We start from the raw sequence: 17,999 nt of genomic DNA on the forward strand, positions 1-17,999 counted from the left end.
GCTGGCACAAGGGCCTACCCTCTGCTTCCCTTCCTCCTCCGGAAACTCAACGTGTCAGCTGTCAGTGCCACTAGGGCAAGAGATCCAGGAACTTATCTGAGAAACATAGCAGGAGGCAGGGAAATGTGACAAAAATGATGCCCAGATGCTTCTCCCCTCCCAACCACGGCCAACAGGATGAAGTCCTGCCACCCTGTGACCTGCCAGGTCCAAGGCCCAGGAACCAGCTGATCACAGATGCATCCGTGGGGGGAGGGGATCAGGACAGCTGTGTTCTCACAGAGCTCCGGGACACTCAGTGCAGACTCAGGAAAACCTGCCCTACTCAGGCTTGGGTTTCACCAGCCTTCCCGAGATGGGGCTGGGTCAGCTCTGTAGTTTCAGGAAGCTTGAAGCTAAGCTCTCACCCTTTCTCCACCCCATCTCTCACTACCTCCTGCCCAAAGGAAAGCACAAGAGTGTACACCCACCAGTGCCCAGACCCTGCGACACAGGGCTGGCTTGTGTCAGGGTGCCTTGCTGGAAGGGTTCCGGCAGCACTAAAGCCAGCCTGGCACAGCGGAGCCCACAGGACAGTGGGCAGATCCTCAGGCCAGACTGTGTGGGAGGTGATGATCCGACCAACTTTTTCCTGGTGCTCAGAGACATTCCCAAGGCCTGACAGACCCCGGAGCTAGCTGCTAGGCAGGAAGGGACCTTGGTATCAGCCTAGGCTTCTGTGAGCACAGGACACAGGAGCCAGGCAGGTGCCCCACAAACGTCAGGGACTATTCTCCTATCTCAACCAATCCCCTCCTTTGGTAGACAGGAAGGAAGAGGCCCAGAGAGAGGCAGGGACTGCCCTAAGGTCACATAGCAAGGCACAGCAGAGGTGGACCCACTGCCGAGAATGGACCCCCAGCCCCGGACTCCTATCACATGCTACCTCCCACAGCAGAGACGTTTTTCCAAATCCAAAATCATGCACCCCACATCCTCACCACCCCCTGGGAACTGCCAGAGACTGATAAGAAGTCTGCTGTTCAACACTGATCATGGGTTTGCCCGCTGTGTTCACCTCTGCGTCCTGGCACGTGGGGCAATGTGGAGGCCAAACCTATCCCAGGCCCAAGCACCGGGGTGCAGGTGGGGGGAGCAGGAAACAGTAGGGAGAAAAGATGAATCTGGCTTTTCGGGGCTCAGGATGCAGACAGACTGTATGGAAAAGGCAGGGACACTGTTGGCACAGAGCTCTAGAAATCCTGGGCCCAAAGATGAGAAACAGGTTGCCTCCCACTCACACCACATGTACCTCAAGGCCTGTGTGTGTGTGTTCCTGTGACTTGACAAGGCCACTGAGCCAGTCACTCGGTCATTCCTTGGGTCATTCACCCACTCTGCAAAAGTTAGGGCGTGACAGTGTCATGCCGCCAGGCCCCGAGGCCGGCCCCCGCTGGACCTCTGGCCCAGAGTTGAGCTCCCTGGAGACCCAGGCTGAAGTCGTGGCAAGCCACTAGCCCCTCTCAAGACCCACAACTGCATTTGTAAAGTAAACACCTGCCTCCATTCCGGAGTGCTCTGAAGGCTACACACAGTGACAGATATGAATGTGCTTTGTACACTGCAAAGCGCCAGAAAGACAGAAGAGATTATTAATAACAATAACACTGCCATCACTAGCCCTGCTGGCCCCACAGAGCCCCAATCTCTAAATGTCAACTGTCATCATCTCTGCAGTTATCAATGACACAATAACGCCCACCAACTATGAAGCACTTGCTGCGTGCCAGGCACAGTGCTAGACACGTGGCCTGCATGCTCTCGTTTGGGCTCCCTAACCTCCTAAGTAAGCACTCGGGCTGTCCCCATTTTACAGACGGTAAGACTAAGGCACAGAGAAATGAAGTATCTCGCTCGAATCCACACAGGAGGTGACAGAGCAGGGTCTATCCTCAAGTGTGTCTGAGTCTGGAGCTCGAGCTCCTTTCAGCTTCATGTCACCTTGTTTAAAGCGACTCCCCATGTGCCAAAGCCTGATGTGGTCCTGAAGGGACGTACTCACTTCACTGACCGTGGTAGTGGTAACCCTAAAGGTAGACAGGACTGGCTAATTTGTTGTCCTTGTTTGACAAATGAGGCAACTGAGCCCCCAGGAAAACTTGGCAACCACATGACTCAGCTCATTGGCCGCAGAAGACCAGAAATACAAAGGACTGTAGAGAGTGGATCCAGACAGGGAAACTGAGGCTCAGAGAGGGAAAGGGACCTGCCCAGGTCATTTGTTCAGACCTTTCCTGAGACCTTCTCAGGAACACGCACACGAAGAAGGCAGTGTTTGCTCTTCTAGTTTTGAAACACTGTCCCTCCTGCACTGTGGGCCCCCCGCTCTGCACCCAGGGCTCACCGTGGCCGGCAACCGACACCAATCACTTTCCTAGTCTGAGTCTCAGCTTCACCAAGCACAAAATGAGAAACTAACCTTGGTCAGCAACAAGTTCTAGGGGCCAACATGGCTTCTATAAGGCCCAGGAGGCCAGTCTCAGAGCCTTTGCTCCCTGCCTCCCCCAACTCCAGGGAGGTCTAGAGGTAAAGAATGTGCCGGCACTATATTCACAGAGGTGTGCAACTATCGCCACTATGCAACTGCAGAATCCCAGTTATTCTTACCAAGTACTGAGCTGAAGCTCCCCAGTGCTCCTAAGGAACCCAGGGCTCTCCCTGGTCGGGGCCAGATACTTTTCTAGGAAAGCCCAGGGTGCCCCTAGCAAGAATTTCTCTGGGACAGAAATGGAGCAAAAAGTAAACACTTAGCGGACACTGTGTTCCCCTTAGTGAAACAAAGTTGTGGATTTTCTGGGAAAGGGCCCAACACATCCACCCAGTCCAAACCTTTCCCCCTGCCCCCACTTGCCTCTCTAGCTGTCCCGAATGCAACCATTCGGCTGACCCTGGCCTCAATTTCCCCATCCATTCCCTGGGCAGCAGGCTGAAACACATGCCTCCAACAACCCACAGAGGGGTCCTCCCCAACAAATGGCAAATCTCATCCTCCTTGTGGGAAGAGAAAGGCCAGCCTGTTAGGTCAGCCAAGACTGGTCAGAGTGGTAGGTTGAGACTGATTGGGAAACTCTCAGATCCGGAGCTGATGAGTGAAACTTTATTCCACAGGCCTTAGGAAGCTTGGGAAGGTTCGAACTGGGGACATAATCCCCATATACCGGGATGCACCTAAGAGGGAGTCTCAGCAGCTGTCCTAATAGCCATCAGCCCTGGGCAATAAGAGATCAGATTCCCGGACACTGATTTCCGTCTTCTAGCTCTGCTCTGCCACTCGTTAGCTGTATGCCCTTGGAGAAGCCACTTACCTTCTCTGAGCCTCCATCAACCCACCCACAAAAGGGGGATAACTATACCTTTGCTGCCTTACCTTTCAGGTTTATGGGGGAAATCTGCTGGGATGATGAACAGAAAAGCCCTTTGTAGGAAAAATATAAGAGACTCCGATTCTAGTCCAGGTGTGAGCCCAGTGATAAGGACCAGGGGGATGAAAACCCCCCCAATGAAAGAATTCCTCTGCCCTTCCCTGCCTCTTTTCCCTCCATAGAAATGCTGGAATCCCTCCAAGAAGGGTTGGAAAAATCCAGAGATCCCAGAGAAAACAGGGGTCACAGAAGGAATGCTGGACATCTGGGTCTTGTCTGGACGTTTGTGAAGGCTGGGCCCCCCCAGGATAGCCCCTCTAGCCCTCAGACAAGCAGCAAGCCACAGGGGAATGATCTGTATCCACATGGGGGGGAAGCTGGGGAGCAGCCAGAGTTGGCATTTCAGAGCCCTGCTATCAGAGGAGGAGTGGGTAGGCAAGAGGGGTGGGGGAGGGGACACTGTCCTTGTTGGGTCTCCCACACTTTCACCCCTCCTGCAGGAGATAATGATGCAGCCACCTTCCTGTGACAATGGCACCTGTGTCCTTTTCCTTCCCTGAACCTCAGCTTCCTCATCTGTAAAATGGGGTGATAAACCCTCTGATACACTGAGTCCGGGTGAATAAATATGGCTGCCATTTTTCCATTCTTTGAAACCAGGGAGGCTCCCAGGGCTAACAATACACTCATTCATTCCCCAATTTTGAGTTGCTTAAGAAAAATCTGAAGGCACTTCCAGGACAGAGCCCAAGCTCTGAGGGCATTGTCCATCGTCTGACAAGGTGGATGAGATTAGCAGTGTGTGGAGAGGGAAGCGGAGAAGAGAAGGGGGCGTCTCTGTGGGTTAGAGGTACATGCTTCAGCCTGCTGCCTGGGGAGGGGCTGGGAAATCCCACCATTGGCCAAGGCTGTTAGAAACCATCCTGCAAGGGGCGCCTGGGTGGCACAGCGGTTAAGCGTCTGCCTTCGGCTCAGGGCGTGATCCCGGCGTTACGGAATCGAGCCCCACATCAGGCTCTTCTGCTATGAGCCTGCTTCTTCCTCTCCCACTCCCCCTGCTTGTGTTCCCTCTCTCGCTGGCTGTCTCTATCTCTGTCGAATAAATTAATTAATTAATTAATTTTAAAAAAAAGAAACCATCCTGCGAAAGAGAGGAAGGGAGGAAGAAAAAGAAACCATCCTGCTTCCGTGAGCTGTGCTGTTTGGAGGGGAGGCCGATGGGGCAGTGGGCCACAGGGGGGCACTTTCCCCACCTTCACCACCAGGAGGAAATGAATGAAGGACTGACACCTGTTGGTGCCCAGATGCCCTTTGTCCACCATCCACCTGGGAGAAAAGGTGAAGAAACCAGGCACCTGTGTGCAGCAGCTGGAGACAATCACACCTCTTCACATCTCTGAAGAGAAGGGCATGGAAGGAGGGGCTCCCTCTGTGAAGCCTGAAAGACAGCTGGCCACCCTCCTCCCCCCACTTCTTAGTTCCAGCCAAACTGAACTGCTCCCGCTTCTCCCTTCCATGCCTTTCCTCAGGCAGCTCCCTCCTCCTAGAGAGGCTTCCTGTCCAAACCCAGCCACTTCAAGGCCCAAAGTCCCCTCCTCCAGGAAGCACATTTGACTGCCATGCCTATGCCGCCCAGCTTTCCCCACGCTCTCTCCTCTGAGTGACAGTTGTACTTTTCCCGACCCTCTCCCATGGTGATTTGCACTGCTGATTAGGTCACAGCCACACCACCACACATTTATTTCCCCTCTGGGGGACACAGATGACTGAAGCGGTTCCCAGCACAGGCTTTGAAGCTAGGCAGACCTGAACTCCAACACCACGTTTTGCCATTTATTAGCCATCTGACCACGGGAAAGTCACTTGCCTGTCTGAGCCTCAGTTTCCTCTGGAAAATGGGCACAATAATAGTACCTACCCCCTAGGGTTGTTGTTGCAATTATTTTTTTTTAAGATTTTATTTATTTATTTGACAGAGAGAGAGAGGGAGAGCGCACAAACAGGAGTAGCAGCAGGCAGAGGGAGGGGGGGAATCCCTGTGCCTGGCTCGATCCCAGGACCCTGGGATCATGACCTGAGCTGAAGGCAGACGTTTACCCAAATGAGCCACCCAGGTGCCCCGCTGTTGCAATTAAATGAACTAATGCACACTAAGGATTCAGTACAGAGCCTGGCACAAAGCGAGAGCTCGGTAATGGAATTTATTTGTGACGGTGACCTTTCAGGAGGTTCACAGAGGATTGCTCTTTACATCGGCCACAGAGCCACGCACTGGATGGATGCATTTACACGGAGGCAGATCTGTAGGCAACATTCAGAAGCCCTCTCCCGCAGGCAGAGCCGGGGGACCTGGGAGGGGCGCCTCAGCAGGTCGCAAGCTCCGCGGCATGGAGCAGCGCCAGTGGATATTGGACGGCCACTGGAACTCCTGACCGAGGCAAATAGATGCGGTCATAGAGACGGGATCTGAAGCCGGACTCCTGGCCTCCCCTCACTCCATGTGTGACCTCCACTAACTGTGCCTCAGCTCCCCATCTCTACAATGGGGACAGTAACAGTACCCACCCAAAAGACACAGGTGGGTACTATTTATTGAGGATTAAATGAAATAATACCCATAAAGCAACAGAACATGCTCAGCACAGGGAGAGTAATTCAGTAAACATGACCTATATCATCATTGTTGGCATTTGTATTACTATCACCAAAGAGAGGAGTTAGAGCCCCTTGCAGGCCTATGAACTGTTCACTGTCCTATAGCCCAGGACTCCACCAACACCCTAGCATGCTCTCATGGTTCTGTCTGCCCGGCAGGCCTCACTCCCCTTCTGGTTACAGCCCTGGTCCCCCATTAGCTACATGGGTAGGCCTATGACCCAGGCCTGGCCACTCAGAATGTCCTATCCCCCAGCAACAATGACTATCCCCTTGGATTGATACGTAGATCTTAGACGAAAAATAGTTCCCTTTTTTCTGTCTGGGTTGCTAAGCTGGGGTAGTGGACAGAGAGTTCCTAATAAGAGCAGAGAGGAGAGACAGCAGTGGTGGGAGAGAGATGGACCGTCCACTCGACTCCTCATCCTTCAGCTCCACAGACCGCCCCAGGATCCGTTAAAGTCCTTTTCTGGTTTAAACTGCTTTGAGTTGCGTTTTTGTCACCTTATTTATGAAAAACCCATGCCCAATTATAGAGGCCCTAACCTAGGTAAGGTGTATGCTGGCCACAGGCAGGGCAGAAGGCAGTATAATAACTGTTCCTCCTGTACATTCTGGCACAATCTTCACCATCGGGGCTGCAAGGGACAGTCTCCAAACCATGTTCTCAGGAATCACCCTGACCCAGGGGGTCTTCAGACATTGCTTCCTGGAGCCCTGGGCATCTGCACCTCCCAAAACACCCGTGGAACAAAGGGCAGTGGCGGGCGGGGGCAGCGAGATTCTGGATAAACTGCAGCCAATTTGACCACAGCAGTTTTGCTACGAAAGCTACATACTGGGATTCTGCTGCCCCCAAGAGATTTGAAATACCCTACACTAACTGCATCTCAGAAGAGCATTAATAAGTAGCCAGGCTGATGTGTCCATCTGCAACATACAGAAGAGAACACCGAGGCCCAGTTCCGGACTCGCAGGCCACACGATTTCCACTGTTTCAGGCTCCCTGCAAAAATCTATCACTTCTCCCATTTCCTGTCTCCTCCAGTAAACTGATGGTGGTTAATACCTAGAGTCTCATCTTTCTTGGCTCTAACCCCTACAGAGCTGCCTGCTTCTGAGCCTGGCTCTTCGGCGGGCTTCCAGAAGCTTGAGGAACTTGTAGAATAAATGTATGAGCCAACCTGCACCTCCCTTTACCATGCTCACACTCCCCCACAGCCCATGCACACACACACACACTTAGTTCCCCCCCTCCCTACCCATTTGCCCAAATGTCAGGGAAAGACCAGCAGGCCCCCTCCCGGGAACCCCTAACCCACCTCCTCTATCCTGCCTGTGCTCTGACTGTGGACAGAGGATTCCTTGTTCCCAGTGCTTCCTGCCCAGAGATCTCTGTGGGGCCCATGTGCTGGCAGGAAAGAGCCAAATCGCTCCTTTCAACTAGAGCTAAAGCCACCCCTTACCCCCCCCCACCCCGAGCAACACACTCCCAGCTCTGCTTGGCATTTACTCTACCTGCCCGAGCTGGCTCAGCCCCACCTCATCCCCATAGCCCCTGCTCCCCAGACACACACACACACACAGAGTCCCCCAGGGGTACAGGGGTGCCTCCAATCTAATCAAAAACAAAACCAGAGGATTCCGGTACCACAGCATCACAGACCCCTGCCAGTTGTGCCTTACTAATAAACCACAATGACATTTGCATATTACTTCACAACGTCCCAATCACTGTAACTTCGTTGGCTCAGCTCGCTCCCTGCCCTCACCCTGCCAGAGCCACAGAACCTCTGAGCTGGAAAAGGGTTTTGACACACCCCATGCCAGTGGTTTGCAAATCATCTTGTGCAGAGTCAAGGGAGGGTTCCCTGTCATTATCTGGAGGCTGCCGGGGGCTGAGGAATTAGCCAATTAGAGTCCCCCACACCTGCCCCAACTTCAACCACCCTGCACCCCCTCTGGCTATTTTGTACATTGACATTCTTTGGGGTTCAGTTGAAAAGGGGATTTTCCTGGGGCGCCTGGGTGGCAGAGCGGTTGAGCGTCTGCCTTCGGCTCAGGGCGTGATCCCGGCGTTGTGGGATCGAGCCCCACGTCAGGCTCCTCTGCTATGAGCCTGCTTCTTCCTCTCCCACTCCCCCTGTTTGTGTTCCCTCTCGCTGGCTGTCTCTATCTCTGTCTTATAAATAAATAAAAAATCTTTAAAAAAAAAAAAAAAAAGAAAAGGGGATTTTCCTGCTGGACAGTGTGAAAACAACTCATTTACTCTTACTCCACCTTCCCCTGCTCCCTGCCGCGACAGTATATATAGGATCCTGAGGCCAACACAAAGAAATGTGGCCACCCACGGTCACTTAGGAGTCAGTGGCAGAGCCAGAATGAAAACACCCTCTCTCGAATCTAGGGGACATCTAGGAATGGTGAAGCAAAAGAAAACCAGGGCTGTAGGGTCAGCAGATCCAACTTCAGGTCCAAAGCTGTCCATCGCCAGCCACGGTGGCACAGGCAAGCACACGGCCCAACGCAGACATGCTTAATGAACAGGCATTTTAGCCCTACCTCAAAATAAGCCAAAACAGAGAGGACCCTCAGCACCTGCTTTTTACACCCACCAGAAATCTGTGGCCTAGACAAACCCTCATGCCTCCCAGCAGTAAAACATCTCCCAATAGAGAGCTTGAGACCCATGTGTCCACCCCGAGGGCTAGAAGGAGACTTGGGCTGTGCCTGTTTAACACTCACCCCTCCTCCGTCCGCACCAGCTCCCCCGGGGAAAGGACGTCCGTCAGGCACCTGCAAGGAGGAAACAGCGTTAGGTCCTCCCAAACCAACGGGAGTGCGTGGACGCAGCAAGGAGCTGGAAACCGAGAGGCTGGCAGTTAGCTGTCCGAGAAGAAGTTGCCGAACCTGTTAAACAGAAAAGCCTGTGTGACTCCGCAGCAGAGCAGAAGGGAAAGTAACACTTCAGAAGCCGAGGCAGCCCGCGGGGGGCAGAGAGGGCCTGGGAGGCCGAGGTGAAGAGTTCAGTCTTCATTCTAAGAGCAGTGGGCAATCATTGATTCGCAGGGTAGGGAGCAGACTGGAATCGGGCAGCTCTCAGTGTGCATATTAGGGGTTCCCAGCGCCCAGACTGCGGTGGTCACAGTAGAGCTAGAAAGAAGTGATGGGTTCAAGAGATCCTTAAGAGGTGGTACCCAAAGAATTTGGTGGGGGACTGGATGTGGAGGGAGGAGGGAGAGCAGAGGCCCACCCACCCCTCAGGCACCCCCTTTCGTGTGAGTCCCCGTAGCCTCCAGCTCCCGGGGCGGTAAAAAACATACCCATTGCTCTCTCAACCTGGCCTCTCCTTGCCTCGGTTTCCCCATCTGTAAAACAAATACGGTTGGACTCAGTGGTCCCTACGTTCTTTTACTATTAACATTCTGTTCTGGCCTAATTCGCTCACAGACGATTTAAGGCTTAGCGGCAGGTTCAGCCTCGTACACAACGGGGCAGGAGTGTTGGAGGGAGAAACCTCAGGTCCCCTGGATTCAGAACACTAAATCTCCGGGGGCGGGGAGGACGAGATGCCCCCACTTCACACAGATCACAAGAATCAGGTGAAGAGGAAGGTCACTTGGGCTGAGGGCGTACCAGCAGGAGCAAAAGCTGCAAGCTCTCTACTGCAGCTCCCGAGGCCAGCACGGGCCTCAAGACACTGTCACTCCATCTGTGACATCAGTCACCCAGCAGCTGCCCCTGGCTTCCCCATCCACTGTTTTCCAGTGCCCGGGGTTAACCACAGAGGCCAGGTAGCGAGCATGCCTAGGGAGACGTGCAGGACAGCAGGTAGAAATTTGGGCTGGCTTGAATTCCGGCCCCATCTCTCTCTCTCTCTCTCCCTCTCTCTCTCATTCTGAGGCCCGGGGCAAGTCACTTCACTGCTCTTAGGCTTGGTTTCCTCCTGTGGGAGATCGGAGTGACAGTGTCTGTTCCTAGGTCCAGCAGGAGGATTCGGTGAGAGGCTACGTGGGAAGCTCAGCACAGTGCCTTATCACAACGACCACGGAAGCAGCGGCCTCCACTTACACAGGTGGAAAGCGAGACCCAGAAAGCGAAATGACTCACTAAAGACCCCTGCAGCGAACCAGTGCAGGGGGGAGGCCCAGAGCCCGTGTTCGGAACCACTAGGTCATGCGCACACCATTTTGGTTCCTGCTTCTCAGAAGAGGAAGGTGAGACCAAGATATTACAAGTGACTCAACCAAGGCCACAGAGAGAATTAAAGGGATTAGAGGGATTTGAACTCAGGCCTCCTCGACGAAAAAGCCCATGGTCTTCCCTGTGGATATCTAGAAAGATGATGTGTATAGAGAAACTTCAGATTTCAGGGCCCTATAAACCTGGAACAGGGACAAATGTAAATCTGGGCAGATATGGGGGGGAACGGTGAAGCTACCTTGAGAGGAAACCAGAAGGAGCCGGTGACACAAAAGCCTCTTTCTCAGAAGACCTCTCTCGGGACTGGGCAAGAGAGGAGGGGGCTGACCAGCAGGGCCATCGTCCTGCCAGGGCTGGGCTGAGGGCTGGATCTAAACAAACCAAAACGGATCCAGCTTGGCCACCAACTTGCTGTGCGATCCTAGGCAGGTCACACACACACGTACACACACGCTCAGTTCTCTGTTTCTTCAACTCAAGAACGAGATGGTTATTCTGAATGGTGTTCAGATCCCCACTTACAAGAGACTAATAATAACCACTCCTCACAAGCTCCAGACCCCTGATCAGTCCGGGCTCCTATAACCCCAAAAGGTGGCCTCTCAACACTGGCTCCAATATTACAATAGGGTTGGGAAGTCCTGCACGTGGGCTCTGGCCATATAGCCAGGTCACTTCCCCTCAACAGGCTTTTGGCATCGTCATCTGTAAAATGGGTACGTATCTTTGCCTGATCACTTACAGAATGGGAAGATCCAAGGAGCTACCTCAAAAGCAAGAAATCCCCTGATGCAACGAACAAAGCAATCCTCACCCCAGTCCTCATCCCGCATCCAGAGTCAAGCTCTTTTAACTTCTCCTTTTCTTCTGGCCAGTGCCCCCTTTAGACAAATAGAAGGGGAGAACTCAAGCTGACGGATGCAGCAGCAGTAGCAAAACCCCCCGCAACCAGTAGTAGTAACCACTGCCACTGCCGATATCTGACTGCGAACACGTGCCAGGCACTGTGCTAAATCCCGCACTTGGAATCTGGCGCAGGTAACCCCTCCACCAAGGAGGGAAATCCCACTGCGAATCTAAATTGACGGATGACAGACTAAGTTTCAGCCAAGTGAAGTGACTTGCCCAAGGTCACCCACACAGCAAGTGAGTGGGGCGGCCACCCAGATGCAGGCTTTTCATTTGACCTCAGAAGTCTTAATCTTATCCTTGAGGCTGTGGGGTTATCCAGGGTAACATTCCACCGCAGGGCATGGTCCAGATCTAGGCGGTGGGGGAGGGAGGGCTGAGGAATAGCTGATCGCCAACCCCCACACACAGCTGCCCCAAGGAACTAGTCTTCATAGTCTTCTATTATTATTCAGATATGTCCAACTCAGCTCTCTGGCTAGAACCACACTGTCCAATAGAAACATAATGCAAGCTACATACATAATTTAAAATTTTCAGTAGTGGGGCGCCTGTGTGGCTCAGTCCGTTAAGCGTCCAACTCTTGATTTCAGCTCAGATCATGACCTCAGGGTTTGGAGATCGAGCCCCACAGTTGGCTCTGTGCTGGGTGTGGAGCCTGCATGAAATTCTCTCTCCCTCCCCCTCTGCTCCTCCCGCCCCCTCGCTCTCCTTCCCTCTTAAAAAAAAAAAAAAAGAATAAAATTTTCCATAGCTGCATTATAAAAAGTACAAAGGAATGGGTGAAATTAATTTTTTTGAAGACTGTATTTATTTTATTTATTTGAGAGAAAGACAGCATGCCTGCACAGGCAAGCACGAGGTGGGGGGAGCGGAGGGGGAGGGAGAGGGATAAGCAGTCTTTGCACTGAGCACAGAGCCGATGCAGGGCTCGAACTCACAACCCTGAGATCACGACCTAAGCCGAAATCAAGAGCCGGATGTTGAACCAACTGAGCCCCCAGGCGCCCCTGAAATTAATTTTAAAGTACATTTATTTAGCCTAATATATCCATTTCAACAGGTAATCACTATACAAAATATTAAGATATTTTACATTCCTTTTTTCATACTAAGTTTTCCAAATCTGTCGTGTATCTTACATTTAGAGCACCTCTCGATTCTGACGCTACATTTTCAGAGGGTGTTTCGATCCCCTTAGCCCTTACGACTGGGAGTATATTCACGAATCTAATCATCTCATCTCTGTAGAAGTTTTTTGATAACCGAATGGAGTATTCTTTTTAAATTTTAAGTTAATTCAAATCAAATAAGATTAAAAATTCAGTTCCTGACAGCGCTAGCCATATTTCAAGTGCTCAATAGCCACGTGTGGCTAAGTGGCTACTGTATGTACTGTACGTCTAGACGGTCAAGTCCTAGAGGGCAGGGCTGGTGGCCTCCACGGCCCACGGCCAGAGCGACGCCTCCTGAAGTACAGTTGAGTCTGAAGAGAAGAGTATCTTCTCATTCGGTGGACTCCTACTGAGCCTAATATTAACATCTACCTCTGGCACCTATGACATTCACAGTGATGGTGACAAAGGCATTGGGCGTACCCATTGTTCAGAGAATGAGTGTGGCTCTGAGAGGTGGGCCACCTGCCAAGGTAACCCAGCTTTGACACCAAGCCTGTCTGACTTGGAAGCCTGTGCTCTGTCCCTAAAGCTTGACAGGGGCCGGGTCTGGGGCTCAGTCTCCTAGAGAAAGAAATAAGCCTTTGCCACTATTCTCATGAACCCCTCCTTCCCTAGTCTAGCACCAGAGAATAACCCAGAACAGGACACCCAATGAAGAGGATGAAAGAGAAGGAGAGCAGGGGAAAGGTATGGCAGGGACCGCATTAGGTAGTCCTCTGGAGTACAGAGCTGAGGCCACTTGTGACACCACCAGCCCCCCTGCGGGCCCCCCCCCCAAGGCAGGAGGCAAACCCAGCAAAGTCCAGTGGCTGCCTGCCCTCTGGGTGGGTCCCTGGGGCCTGGAGCCATGCTGGGTCCTGCACTTCCCCCAGGAGCACGCACTCAGAGGTGCTTGGACCAGGGCCAGAGCCATTACTCACCTCCCAGGGTCACCTCAGCTGGAGTCAAGGGAAAGGGTCCAAAAGGCAGCCTGCCCCCTGGAAGGAGGGGAGGAGCAGGCCCTGGAGGCAGATTCCAGAGCAGAGAAAAGGTGGCAGGCAGAGGCCAGAAAACCCTAGTCAGCTCCACCTCTCTCCTGGGGAGCAGAGCTAGCCCTCAGCAGCCCCCCTCCCCAGCAGCCCCACAGGGTGAAATGCTCACCAGCTATGGTGTTTAACAATTAACTTTGATTCTTTTCCATTTCAGCAAGAGGCAGACCCAGCAAAAAGTCCCATCTGTGGGGGTAGGGGGACTTGGAAGGTGGGGAGAAGAGGAAGGGGTAGGTGTGAAGGGAGAAAGGGGTGATTAATGAACCCCTTCACTTCCTCCTTTCCGTCCCGTCCTACCAATGTGGGACAGCCTCCACGCTAAGGCCTAAGTTCCATAAGGTTAGGAGCAGCAACCTGGCACATAGTAGGTGCTCCATAAATATTTTTAGTTAACAAACAAGCGGGCAGGGTGAACTAGAATAAAACAGGCCAGCTAGACAGGCAGACTGATGAAGTCCCGGAGATAAAATGTGCCTTGCCCTGGGCTGGGGCCTCCCTGACCCTTTTGACTCCAGACCCTCCCTGAGACCCAACTGGACTGAGGACTGGGACCACAGCCACCTAGGGCATGCCAGGGGCGTGGCTTTGAAGGAATGTTCCCTAGCCCCAGCTCTGCCCTTCCTAGCTGTGACCTTTGGAGCCCTCACCTCTTCCCCCATAAAATGCGGGTGATACTCCTACGGTACCACGTGCAGGGCAGTCCGGGGGGCCGGGCCCACAGATGCTGCGATGCTCTGGGCCATTGTAATACACTCGTGTCTCTTGCTGCTTGGCAACAGCCTCCTCTTCTTAGGCCACCCCCTGAGTTCCGCCATCCCCCCAATATTCCCCTGACTCCCACCTATGTGGTCCTTTTTCCTTTCCGGGAAGGAAAGCCCAGAATAATGACGGCTCCAGCCCACTCACGTCCCACTCACCTGGGATCACACACACCCTGGCAACAGCTTGCTACCAATATGACATTTGCTTGTCATTTACACCCCTCCTCGGGTTCCTTGGCCCCCTCCTCATCCTCTTCTCCCCACCCCAATGCAGGCTGCCGGCCGAGGTCCACAGCCCACCTGGGGCTGGCACCGAACTCACTGTGGCCAGTTCACTCGGTGTTCTTGGGCGGGGGGCTCCCCCTTCTGGGCCTCTGCTTCCAGTCTGTGTAATGTGGGGACGAGGAGGGTGGATTTAAGAGATTGCCTTCCTGCTGGCCAGCTCTGATGTTTAGAGATTCTGACATTTCTGGGATCAATTTGCACTTTACCTTCAGACAGACCAGAGTTCAGATCTCGACCCTGGCCAGGTAAACAGGCAGCCGTGTTATTATGGGGCAGACTCCAAGGCGTGCCTGAGACCTGGGACTACAGCCCACCCCTCACCATCCTCAGCTCAAGCCCAGATAGACGGACAAAAGCCCCTTCATCCCCACTCACTGGTCACCAATACCTCCACCATAAAGCCCTACCCTTCCAGTCTTCTCTCTCTGGTTCTCAGCAGTGGCAGCATGAGCCATCAATCCCTCAAATTCTTCTCAGCAAAACAAAGCTTGACGCTGCCCTGGTATCAGGGCTCAGGGAGGGAGTGTTGACCCCAAGCCCCTTCCATGTGAAGATTCGGGAGCTGCCTCTGCTTCCACTCTGCTTGCTCTTCCCTGTGTCCTTCCAGCAACTCTTCAAGGATGCCCCCCACCTTCCCATCTCCAGCCTGGAGCTCCCCTCCTTTACCTCCACAGGGAACACCTGTCTACACTGATTATGGAATAGTCTATACTGATCTCTCCCTCCTCAACTCATTCTGCCATGCTTCTGCCAGAGGCTATTCTTTGTGGGAGAGTCTTACTGCCCCTACTTGACCTTAGAACCCTGGAGACCAAGGGACTCTTGCAATGATTCTTCTCTGTCTCTCTCTCTCTCCCCCCTCAGCACGATAATCAAACAATAATAGGCGTCTCCTGAAACAACAATGATAATCACCATTCACTGAAAAGTAATGAATTATAATCGTATATTGACCATTTATTCTTTACAGTGCTCAGATCTCAGCATTTTACACATAGCATTTCAGTTAATCCTCCCAAAACCCCAATAGATTTGTTATCCCCGGCCCTTTGGTTTAAGCTGAGGAAACTGAGGCTCAGAGAAGTGAAGTGACTTACCCAAGGTCCCACAGCCAGGAAATGGCGGGGTCAAGACTGGAATTTAAGTTCTTACCCACTGCCCTACTTGGCCTCCCTCCAATCCACAAAGAAAGTAGGGGACATGCGTGAAGTCATAGCCTGCTAGTGACGGGGGCCTGGGGGCTCCAGAGAATCCAGCCCAGCCCAAGGCCAGAGGCAGATTCTGCAAATAAAACTCAATAACCTTCTTTTAACCACCTGCTCTGTGCAAAGCCCTGTGCTAGGTGCTGGGGAGCAAAGAACAATACATAAGACACCCTAGTGCTCCCAGTCCTACAAGAGACAAGACTTGTCCTGAGATAAAGCTAAGATTAGGCAGAACCCCTCCCAGGAAGGAAACCGATAAGGTACCAAGGGAATGCAGAGGAAAGACAGATTTTCATTATGCGGGTGGGGCTGGGAGGGTCCACAAGGCTTTGTGGGACAGAAGCTGGCATCTAAGCTGAGCCTTGACAAGCAGATAGGATTTCAACAGTGATGGGGGGGGTAGGTGGCATTCCTGGCAGGGAAGAACCCAGGGGCCTGGAGCAAAGACACAGCTAAGTGCTGAGCATGTCCCAGGAGCCTCGGGAAACACATTCTCCAAGCCCCTCTCCTTGGCACAGGCCCCCAGTGCCCAGCCCTGAAGAGAGGCCACCTTGAGCATCTCTAAACTCATAGGCACCTGGATCACTTACTGTGAATGGGCACCGAAAGAGAGAAATAGCTGGGCACCTGGGCATGTGGCTTGACAGGAGGGACTCAAGCGGCTAGAATCCAGGCTCTGTATGAAATCTCTGAAGAGGGGAGATGCTAAAAGGAGAAGCAGTCCCTTCAGAGTGGGGGGAAGTTGGGGGAGGCAGCAAGGAAAAGGGCGAAGAATGTGAATTGGGAAGCAGGAAACCCGGCTTCCAGAACCACAGATCACAGCTACATGGCAACTATCCTGTCCAATCCCCCCCCCATTTTACAGCAGGGAAAACTGAGGCCCAAACAGGGGAAGGAACTGGCCCACAGTCCCTCAGCATCGTCACTTAAAACCAGCAATGTACTGAGAGGCAGGAGAGATCTGCCTTCAACTCCTGACTCTGCCATGAACTCCCCAGTGACCCTTCTCCGGTCATTAGGCTCCCACTCTACAAAACAACCCTGAAGACGGATTATGACTCAATGACACAGATGGTGCCTATGGAGTCTTTCCCAAGATCAACGCACACTCTCAAAATTGCACACACCGCTTCAGAAGTTCATGAGCATTTGAGACCAACATTCTGCAAGGGCAATCTGAGAACCCTTGGTGTCAGAGTCACCTTGACAAGGAACCTGTTAAAAAAACAGGCTGATTCCAAGGCCCCAACGTGGATCCCACCCTCCCAGGAAGCAGCTCAGATTGAATCCCCAGGTGAGTCTTGGAAGAGAGCGTTTTTTTAGCAATCTTCTTTTTGCTACTCCCAGGGGAGCAAATTTTGGGAAGCCCTGCCTTAGGGGGCCCTCAGAGGTGGGGGTAGAGGTGGGGTGCTGAGCTACTCTCCTTTTAGCTGTTCCACATAGTGAACTTCTGCTTCCTTGCCTATGAAGAGAGGGCTCTGTGGCTCGAAGGTTTAAAGCCACTGTTCATTAATCAAAGTTCCTTCTGGTCGAGCCACCTGCTCAAGCTGACCACGCTCATGGTCATGGTCATGACGGGGGTGGGCAGAGGCCCAGCAAGCTGACTGCAGCTGCCCAGATTCGGAAGTGACATTCTGAGATCAAGCAGCCCTACCTCCAAGGGAGTCTGGACTCCAGGGCTGAACTTGGGGTGAGAGGTTCCCTAGCAACTGCAGCCTGGAGGCTCCTTTCCTCTCTCTGGACTGTCTCACTCTGCCTCTTGAGCCGCTCTGGCTTCCTTCCTTTTTCTTTCTGGATGAGTGTCCTCATAAACCTGAGTTTTCTGGCTCCAGCCTCTGCTACCCTCCCCTCCACATCACTGAGCCAGATACAGGATCTCCAAGCCCCCAGGCACCCTTCCAAGGAGACAAAGCTATCATTCTTTGCAGATGATAAGCTTATTTAACTAGAAGACTCAGGATAATCAATGAAAAACTAAGGTGACCAAGGACCAAGTACCTTCAGACCTGTCCTGTCACCCACCCCTGATGCAGGTCTCTCCCCCCGCCCCCCGGTGGGCACTGCCTAGAACCAGATGCGCACAGAGCCCTTGCCAACCCCAGGGCTGACATGTAGGAAGGCCAGTCCCTGAGTGAAGGGACAGCACAGACTGGGAGGCAGGAAACCTGGACTGGAGACCCTGCTCTCTGAGCTAAGAATTTGTGCTCTGAATTTGAGCAAGTGCACATCCCTCTGTAAAACCCTAAACACTCTTGAACGTCCCATCCAGAGCAGTATGGGAATGATTCAAGAGTACCAACGGGCTTCGGATAGATCTAGATTTAAATCCCAGCTGTGCCACTTGCTGGCTGAGGGCTCGGTAGGCCTTGGGCAA

General features: G+C 52.8%; 1 protein-coding gene across 1 annotated transcript in view; it reads right to left on the reverse strand.

Moving 5' to 3' along the window:
- EPB41L1 (erythrocyte membrane protein band 4.1 like 1) overlaps positions 1 to 8,907 on the reverse strand; it is a 106,448-nt gene extending 97,541 nt beyond the window's left edge. The window contains exon 1 of the mRNA XM_034641711.1: positions 8,802 to 8,907. The gene's annotated coding sequence lies outside the window, so the exon portion shown is untranslated. The remainder of the gene's footprint in view (positions 1 to 8,801) is intronic.
- Between the last annotated feature and the right edge of the window lie 9,092 nt (positions 8,908 to 17,999).

This window comes from Ailuropoda melanoleuca, chromosome 13 (assembly GCF_002007445.2).
Source record: "Ailuropoda melanoleuca isolate Jingjing chromosome 13, ASM200744v2, whole genome shotgun sequence".
In the NCBI taxonomy this organism is placed as follows: Eukaryota; Metazoa; Chordata; class Mammalia; order Carnivora; family Ursidae; genus Ailuropoda; species Ailuropoda melanoleuca.